This window comes from Gracilinanus agilis, chromosome 4, assembly GCF_016433145.1.
Source record: "Gracilinanus agilis isolate LMUSP501 chromosome 4, AgileGrace, whole genome shotgun sequence".
NCBI lineage: Eukaryota > Metazoa > Chordata > Mammalia > Didelphimorphia > Didelphidae > Gracilinanus > Gracilinanus agilis.
The window spans coordinates 75,497,723-75,508,220 of record NC_058133.1 but is presented as its reverse complement, the minus strand read 5'-3'; positions in this window follow the sequence as shown (position 1 = coordinate 75,508,220).

The following is a 10,498-nucleotide window of genomic DNA, read 5'->3' as shown; positions in this document are numbered from 1 at the left end:
AGTTTTCATTTACAAAGCACAGGTACGTGTGTGATCTCTTTGGACCTTTGCGACAACTCTCAGAAGTAGGCAGTTTTGTTGTTGGTTTAGATTTGTGATTTTACATAGTTTGAGGAAAACATCTTCCATCAATGCAAATCAGTAACTTATCCTCAATTTACTAGTCTTAGAAAGTTGCTCAGAGCCCTCAGAAATTAAGTGACTTAACCTATGGTCACACAGCACCCACCACTAACTCCTGCAAGTGTTATAGCTCCCCGTCAGTAGTTATTAGAGGCAATTATTGAACTTATTTCTTTCTGATTCCAAATATGGACTTCTGTGCGCTGTCCAATGCTGCCTCTCAACAAATGTCATCCTCATTTTACTAATAGGAAACTGAGATGAACTCCAAGAGGTTAATAGACTTGGCCAAAGTCATGTGATTGATAAATGGATTAATCCAAAGCCAGGTATTCCAACCCTAAGCCCAGCACTCTCTCCAGCACACCAGGCTGCTTCCTGGGGTGTCAATGAGGGGGAAAGCGAGACTTTAGGGACAAGTTAAAAGTGGATATTAATTAGTGGCAAATAATACTGCTTTTCCCCTAATCCCAGAAAATTTCTGGCCTTGTCACAGGCCACCAGACTTTCCTTCCTCCCTCACCCTCTTTCTTTCTTTCTTTCTTTCTTTCTTTCTTTCTTTCTTTCTTTCTTTCTTTCTTTCTTTCTTTCTTTCTTTCTTTCTTTCTTTCTTTCTTTCTTTCTTTCTCTCTTTCCTTCTTTCTCTCTTTTATACTTTCTTCTTTCTTTCCTTCTCTCTTTTTATACTTTCTTTCTCTTTTTCTCTCTTCCTCTCTCTTCTTCCCTTCATTCCTCTTCCCTCCGTCTCTTTTTTTCTCTCTCTTTTTTATACTTTCTTTCTTTCCTTCTTTCTCTCTTTTTTGTACTTTCTCTCTTTTTCTCTCTCTTCCTCCCTCTTCTTCCCTTTCTTCCTCCCTTCCTCTCTCTCTCTCTCTCTTTCTTCTTTCTTCCTTCTCTTCTTTCTTCTTCCTTTCTTTCACCACCAGATTTTCCAATGGGAGTAAAGTGACTCAGACCAAGAACAGAAAGAGATGTATGTCAGTTTCTATGTGTCTTTTTCTCTGCCAAGTCTATCCCTTGCCTGCTAAGGAGGCTAATTCAAATGAATCTGCCTGACAGAGCTGATCTCAGGTTTTCTCTAGGTTTCCTCAGCTTGGCATTAAGGCCCTCTTCAATCTGACTGCAACCTACCTTTTCAGCCTTATTTCATATTACTGCTTTTCCTGCTCTCTTTCTTCCAGCCAAACTGGATTACAAGCTGTTTCCTCTGACTCAGCATGCTGTCTCTTGCCTTTGCATTCCTTCTAGCCATCCACCATCCCTGGAATTCACTTCCTGATCTTCCCTCAGGGCTTAGATCATGGTTAGTTTCTTCTGGAAAGTCTTCCCCATTCCTCTTAATTAAAAATGTTTTCTCCCGCCCCCACTCCTCCAATTTTCCTAGAATACTTTATTTGGATGTTGTCTTTGCCCTCATCACACCCTACCTTGTTGTCCATGTCCATATGGTCATCCCTCCCACATAATAGAATATATGCTTCTTGAGGGCAGGGTCTGTTTATCATTTTTTTCTCTTTTCAACCTTTGTCTCTTACTAGGGTCTTGCATACATAATAGTATCCTCATTCACTTTCTGTTGTGTCCAACTTTTCATGGCCCCATTTTGGTTTTCTTGATAAAGATACAGGAGTCATTGGGCATTTCCTTCTCCAGTTCATTTAACAGATGAGGAAACAGAGGCAAAAAAAGGGCTAAGTGATTTGGCCAGGATCACACAGCTAATGTGTTTGAAGTCAGATTTGAACTCATGAAGAAGAGTTTCCTCTTCTTCATGAGGAGGAAGACTCCTCATGAATCTTCATGAAGAGTTTCCTTCAATTCTGAGGGACTTAAGAGAAAGAATGTCATTCACATCCAGAGAAAGAACTGTGGGAGCAGAAACACAGAAGAAAAACAACTGCTTGATCACATGGGTCGATGGGGATATGATTGGGGACATATACCAAGTGATCACCCTAGTGCAAATATTAATAATATGGAAATAGATCTTGATCAATGACACATTTAAAACCCAGAAGAATTGCTTGTTGGCTATGGGAGGGGGGTGGGAGGAGGGGAGGGAAAGAACATGAATCATATAACCATGGGGAAATATTCTAAATTAATTAATTAAATAAAATTTTTCAGATTAAAAAAAAAGAAGAGTCTCCTTGATTCTAAACCAAGTACACTAGCCACTGCACCACCTAGCTGCCCTTCCTAACTATTCATTAGAATCCATCATGGTAAATGCCCTCTACCTCTACCTCTGACCCCTATTCATTTATTTTTTGGTTGCTCGGTTGTCTTTTGTCCCCAGGACCTAGAAGCAGTGTAGGTTAGTGGCTGGAGAACTTTTCCTAAAATCAGGAAGATCTAGACTAGTGACCTTGAGCAAATCACCTAACCTCCAGGTTACAAAATGCAGGGAAGATATGGGTCTTGATTGAGGGAGCCTTATCATTAGCTTCTCCTACCAGTAAAATCTCCACTTCCAACCTCACCCACCTACATATGATAGAGCTAGAAGGGAAAAGTCATCTAGTTCAATTCCCTTTTTTAAGAGAAGAGGAAGCCGACAGAGTTTAATGGACTTAACCAAGGTCATAGAGAAAGGAAGTAGCAGAACTGGGACTTGAACTCCTATCCCATGACTTCGAGTTCAATGAATTCCCCACTACATGGTCCTGCCTCACTTTGAACATAGTTCCTGAATAATCACTGTTTGTTGGATCCAGTTAGATTGTTTGTTTCATTTTTGCCGAGATGCCAGAACGATTCCTCTCTCATATCCCAACCCTGGCTATGGTCCCAATCTAATCTTTACCACTGCCTTGCTGATGAGGCTGGGTGGGATGGAGAAGGAGACCTGGGTCTTTTTTCCTTTTCCCTTGGAAACAGCGGCCATGGTGCCCTATGCCACCTTGGCACGGCCTGCCATGCGTCTCCAGATTTCCTGAAGGCAGAGCTCAGGGCCCTAAATGGAAATGTGTTCCTCAGAGCCAAAAGACTTAAGGCTTTGGGGAACTGGGGAAAGGAGGAGATGAGGAGGAATTGGCTTCTCTTCCCTCCATTTCCAAGGATCGGTTGGGGGGGGGGGAGAGAGGAGGAAGGGAGGAAGGGAGGAAGCCTAGGTTAGAAGGGACAGGACTGAAGAGGAGAGAAGGGCAGGTGGAGCTGGGCTCTAGTGGGTGTGGACGATGACAGGAATGTCCCCCAGGGAGAAGGGAGGTTGGAGAGGGAGCAGGTGTCTGAGATGGAGGATATTTTATCTCAGACATAAAACAATCTCAGACATAAAGGAAGAAAGCCAGTGTGCCTTGCACCTGGTGGAAGCCACAGGGGTAGGTTGGGGGAGGGCAGACCAGAGCCAGGGAGTCATCTCCTCAGGCAAGGAGGGGATGGGACGTGTGAAAATTAGATTTTTCAGGCTTGACAAGATCCCTGTCTAAGTCTAAGTGACTGACGCCTGCCGTTACTAAGGCGTCCATCCATCCATCCGTCCATCCAGGGCTCATTCTGGTCCAGCCCCAAATGACCTAGGAAGAAGATCTGGAATGTCCCCTGGGAGGAGAGGCCACCATGCTCTATGGAAGGCCTCCGTCCTGGTAGAAGGAGAAAGAGAGCAGTCTCGAAGGTGTCACTTAGAGTAGCATTTATTTTTAGGATGCTTGTGTAAGATTAAAAATTAACATCCAAATACTCCAAGTATCATATTAAATAAATTTATTAATAATAACTTGAATCAAAAAGGAAAGTAAAAAACTAGAGCAAAGAGGGAGCCAATCCAGCCAGGGTCCAGAGAGGAGAGAGAGGCGGAGTTACACACAACTATATACAATACGCAAGGATGCTACTTGGATGAAGGAGAAAGGATTCTGGGAGATGAAGTCCAAGGGTTCAAGATTTTTTAATTACACACTTGAAAGTTTCCAAAGTGCTTTAATTTGTTGTTTCATTTGATCCTAACAGCCACCCTGGGAAGGAGGTATTGTGATCATCATCATTCTCCTCGCAAAATGGGGGGTTACAAAGATGACATAAACTGCAGCAGGTTAGGTGACTTGCTCAGGGTCACTCAACCAATTAAGGGCCTGACACGGAATTATGAATTTAGGTCTTCTTGACTCCATATGCAGCCCTCCATCTACTCTACCACCTAGCTGTCTCTACAGGTCATGATGTTCACAATGTTTGGGTACAGGGCTCAAGCTTCTTACTTGGCCTTGGGGAATGAGAACCCCCAAATGGATACAAGACACTAGAAAGTGGTTCAGGGAGTCAGTGAGGTAGCAAAGGGGTGAGGCCTTGCCTTCAGATGCTTTAAAAAAAAAAGAAGCAAGACTCATAGATAATAATAGCTAACATTTATATAAGGTTTACAGTGTGCCAGGTACCATTGTGCTAAGATCATAATTTATAATTATTATCTCATTTTATCCTCACAAGAACCCTGAGAGGTAGGTGCTGTTATGATCCCCATTTTACAGATGAGGAAACTGAGGCAGGCAGAAGTAAGGAGATGTGCCCAGGATCTCACAGCTAGTAAATTCTGAATTCAGGTCTGTCCAGACTCCTGGCCAGTGGTTTATCCCCTAGACCAGTGATGGGCAAACTTTTTAAAGAGGAGGTCAAAGGAAAGGAAATGTTCATCTGTCAGTCTCTTTCTAAGGTAACTCTTTCAAAGTTTCATTGTATTGTATCCTACTCACTGTATTCATCAGATTAGGAATAATGTCACAGGGCTCAATAGAACATTTCAGGGGGCCACATCTGGCCTGCGGGCTGTCTTTTGCCCATCGCTGCCCTAGACCACCTCATTGCTCTTATCAATACATACGATCAGCCTCCAAGTTTCATCTGGTTCATGAAGATTTCACACAACCCAGAAGACTGCAAATGCCCTTTTCTTCCTATAGAAGGGATTTTGTTTTGCTCCCCACCACAGCCTTATGAAGGAAGCAGTGCAAATATGACTCCCATATTACAGATTAAGATACTAACGTTCAGATCTTCTTTGAAATCATCTTTGAAAGAACTGGACATTGAAAGGTTGTCCATCAATTGAGGAATGGCTGAAGAAACTGTGGTATATGATGGTGATGGAATACTATTGTGCTATAAAGAATGATGAACTGGATGAATTCAGAGAGAGCCAGGAAGACCTCCATGAACTGATGCAGAGCAAAATAAGCAGAACATTGTACACAGTAACTAGAATATTGTGGAATGATCAAATGTGATAGACTTTGCTACCAACAGCAATACGATGATCCAGGACAATTCTGAGGGACTTGGGACAAAAAATGCTATTCACTTCCAGAGAAAGAACTGTTGGTGTTGGAATGCAGATGAAAGCATGTGATTTTTCACTTGCTTATTTGGGTTTATGTGTTGTGGTTTGGGTTTTATAAGATTACTCACACAAATGAACAATATGGAAAAAAATTAAATGAATAAAATTAAATTGAAATCATCCTTGATCTCATCCACATAAAAGGGATGGGCACTATTTTAGGGATAGCTCTTATTCCAGAATGACAAGAGAAGAAAAGAAACAAGTGAAGGGGAAGCTCAGATTCTCCCTTCTCCGTTTCATAATTTAAGAATGAAACATCCTCTATAGCTCCCTTAGAGGCTCTTCTACCCACCCTACCCCCCAGCAGGTAGAGTCAGGACCAGAGATAGGCCAATTAGATAACTGTCTAGGGAACAACGTGTTGGAAGGAGAGATGAAAAGAACACTTTTCAATATGACTTTTTTATGAATGTGCATAAGTTTAATACTAGAAAATTCTGCTGGTAGGTATGTAAATAGGTTTTTACTTCATAATGTCAAGTCAAATATGTTACTGTGAAAGCAACCATACCTTTGAAGGCAACTGTAGACAGCAACTGGAGAGTAAGGAGGGACTAATAAAATTTATCAACCTTTCCTAGAATAGTTTGATGATTTCTCCTGGCTGGGCTATTGGAGTTGCACTGCAGTCCAGTGGTTTGCACTTCAGACTCCAATCTCATTGGAGTATATTCTGCTGAGTATATTCACCTGGCTAAAACTTTAACTTCCCTAAGTTCAAAATCTTGGAAACCCAAAGGGCCCAGATGAAGGGACTTTTAATAAGCACTGCCCTAGGTTTGTAGTACACAGGGAAAGGTAGATAAGGTGGAATCTTAAAAGACAGGATTAATTTGCATTTTTTTAAATGGTTCAAGCATAGATTTGCCTGGGAAATGGGGACTGGACTATCTTGGAAACACAAAATCAGAATCGTAGAAATCTTCACTATGACATATCTGTGAAGTTTGTTGTCTGGTCATTTTTCAGTTGTGTCCAACTCTTCATGACTGCATTTGGGGTTTTCTTGGCAAAGATACCAAAGTGGTCTGCCATTTTTCCCCCGGAATCATTTTTACAGATGAGAAACTGAGGCAAACAAGGAAGTAGCCATCTAATCTTTCCTTAAAGATGTCCAAGGAAGGGGAAACCCATCAGCTCGACAGGTAACTCATCCCTTTTTTGGACAAACCACTGGGATATATTTCCTGATCTCAAACCTAAATTTGCCTCTTTGCCATTTCCATTCATCACTCCTCATTCTGCCATCTGGATAGATAGGTTATAAGCATTTATTAAGCACTCACTATGTGCTGGGCACCATGTTAAGCACTGAGGATAAGCCCTGGGTCTAATCCCTCCTCCACATGACAGTTCTCCAGATACAAAGATAGCTCTTCATCTCTTGGGTCCTCTTTTCTCTAGGCTAAATATATCTAGTTCCTTCCATTGACCCTTAGATGTCATGGGCTCTAGATCCTTCACCATCCTAGTTATCCTCCTCTGGACACAATCCAGTTCGCCTTCTTAAACTGTGGTGCCCAGAACTGAACAGATGAGGTCGGACAGAGTATTGCAGGATTATCTCCACCCTATCCTGGATGCCCAAGCCAAGATTGGATTAACTGGTTTTTTTTGGCTGCTACATCACACTGCTGACTCATCGGGCTTGTAGTCTACCAGAGCCCCCAGATATATATATACTTTTAGTTGTTCTAAGGCAGAAGAGTGATAAGGGCTAGGCAATGGGGGTTAAGACACTTGCCAAGAGTCACACCACTAGGAAGTGTCTGAGGCCAAATTTGAACCCAGGACCTCCTGTCTCTAGGACTCTCAGATCATTTTCACAAGATCTAGCTTACTTCCTAGCGCCCTCCAAAGTCTAAGAATTCTTTGCTTTACTCATCTCTCCGGGCATCCTTTTAGTCACAAAGTCACCTTTTCCTCCCATCTTTCTCTACCTTCCATTGTCATTCTTAGGGACATGCCCTGATGAGAATATAAGGTCCTTTTAAACAAGAAGCATTGCCTTTGTTTGCCTTCCTCCACCCAATGCCTAGCACAGTGCCTGGTGCTTATTGAATGCTGAATGATAGACTGGTCTTCTTGCTGTTCCTCACACATGCTATCCTCTACCCCTTGGCACAACCTGTCCCCCACATCTAGAATGCATTTCCTCTTCCTCTCTGCCTCTTCAAATCCCTGATTTCCTTCAGAGCTAAGTGCAAGCACTGCCTTCTACTTGATGCCTCCCAGCTGCGCTGCCTTCCCCTCAAATTAACTTCACATTCATTTTGCACACTTATATAGGGTGCAATTTTAAGCCATAACTTTAGTCCATGCACTCTCCCCTGGTGAAATTTAAGTCTGTCAGAATGAAGGAAGGAGGGGCAGTGAGGTAGCACTGTAGACAGAACACCAGGCATAAGAATCAAACACTTCCTGGATGTGTGACACTGGAGGAGTCATTTAACCCTGACTACCTAGCCCTGGCTGTTCTTCTGTCTTAGAACTGATACTAAGAAGGTAAAGGTTTAAAAAAGAAAAAAAAGAAGAATGAATGAATGAATGAATGATTCACTGAAATGTGGACACCCAAGCAGTGGATAGAATACTGGGTGTGGAGTCAGGAAGATCCGAGTTCTAATCCAGCCTCAGATACAATAGCTACATGACTGAGCAAGTCACTTAAGCTCAGTTTCCTCACCTGTAAAATGGAGATGATGATAGTACCTCCCATCCAAGGCAGTTGTGAGGATCAAATGATATAATGGTAATGCCCATAGCACAGTGCCTGGCACATAGCAAGTCAGCTCTTGTTGTTAGGAAAAGGTTTTATGAGAGAGCTCTTGCTGGAGAGTGGAGTCACCTTTTCCGACCCTCTGGCTCAAACCCAGACTCACCAAATGGCGTGTAGATCTTGCAGATGAAAAGCCTCCCTCTTCTGGCCTTGCCCTCCCCCTCTGCCCCACTTCCCCTGACCCAGAAGCTTCTTAATGGCTGGGGAGGCTCCCCTCTCCCTCCTCAGAGCCTCTTGTCCGCATTCTAACCAGTCAGGCAAGCTCCGAAGCCAAGGGAAGGTTCCTCTCCCCAGCTCCACCCCAGAGGCACCCAAACCCAACTCCTCCCAGAGGCCGGCGCTCCCGCGGCTCCCGCAGCCGAAGGACAATGAGACAAAGCCTGGAGGCGCCGGCAGACGCGTGCCTGCCCGACCACCTGGGAACTGCTTCCAGCCCACCCCCGCAGCATTTTCCCTGCCAACCCCGGCAGCCCCCGGCTCCCCGGCCTAGCAGACTGTGTGGGGGAAGGGAACAGCTGGTGGGGGCGAAGCCTAGTGTTTATTGATATTGTTCAAAAGAGCCCTGGGGAAATCAAGGTGAAAGGCAGCGGCCCCGCTAACAAGAAGAACCCACCCCCTGTTTAGCAATCCGAGGGCCGAGAGAGCAGAGAGAGATGCTGGGGGAGACACACTGGGGGCGGGGGCGGGGGGGTCACACGCACGGCCGCAGCCAGCGCGCTGCCTCACACTCCGCTCTGGCCAGCCACCCATTCATTGAACCTTAAAGCCCCTCTTCTCTGCGGGCGCTCCGGAGAATAACGGCAATGTGCGCGCGCTCAAGGTTTGCGAAGTGCTTTACACACACTGGCTCAGTCTCTAACTGATACCTGTGGAAAGCGGCCGGGCGAACCCAGCGTCCCCAGGGACAGCTCCTGCCCCCTCCGAGAGGGGAGGGCGACGGGGCAGACCCCGGCGGGAACACGGGCAAGCCCGCCCCGCAGCCCTGCGGCCGCCTGGGCAAGCCCCCGCCCCTTCTCTGAGGCACGCGGAAAATGCAGTCCGTGGGTTGTGCCGTCTAGTAAACTACAGCTGTCCGCTACGTGTGTGCTTAGAATGTAATGTTTTCTGTGGGCGTATGTGCAGAAATAATGGGATAGAGTGTAACGTTTTCTGTATGTGCGAATTAATATGTGTGGCTATAACCTAACGGTGTGTATATATGTGCGTCAATACATGTGTGTGTTTTAGATAGGCATGTGTAGAAACATGTGCATTGTAGTTATTATGTAGCATGCACATGCGTGTGCATCTGCACATGTGTGGCTATAACGTTAGCTGTATGTGTGTATAAATGTGTTGCCTATGTGGTGGATGGCTATGTGAACACATATGTATTGTTTTATACATGGTTTTGCATTAATATACACATGTAATTATACTGTAGTGTGTCGTGTCTTGTGTGAATATATTACATGTGTGTATGCTACATGTATTGTATGAATACATTGTATGGTCATAATGTAATGTTGTATATGTATAGGTGTAATTATAATGTAATGTAAGTATATTGTGTGTTTACATATGTATGTGTATAAATATATTTGTGTGGTTATAAACTAATGCCATATATGTGTGCATATACATGCGATTATAATATATTTTGAGCATAAATATATGTGCATGTTTTAGATATGCATGTGTAATTGTAATGTATTGTGTGTATAACATGTTACATGTGTTGCGTGAATATGCACCTGTATATATTATGTGTGGTTATAATGTAATGTTTTATGGGTGTATGTGTATAATTATACACATGTAGTTGTAATGCAATGTTTTGTGTGTGCATATGTATGTTATATGTATATATAATGTGTAATATGATGTAATGTTTTGTGTATGCATGTATAAATGTATGATCATACTGTAATGTTTCATGTATATAAATATGTGTGCATAATGTGATGTTTTACATATATGTATATATATAATGTAATGTTGTATATGTGTGAGTGTGTGTATGCATGTATAAGATGACAAATCTTAGGTTAAAAACCCGACTGGGAAGGGGTTGAGTTCCAGAAGAGAACCAAAATGCTCTAGAACAGTAATGGCGAACCTATGGCACAGGTGCTGTTAAAAGGATTTTCTTAATCTCTCCCTCTGTCTCTTCAAGAGAATTAACCATATTAACCCTTACAGTGCCAAATATGGTACACAGAGCACTTTTTGTGGACACATGGCCATCCTCCCCACCCCCACCCCCACCCCCAGAGTCT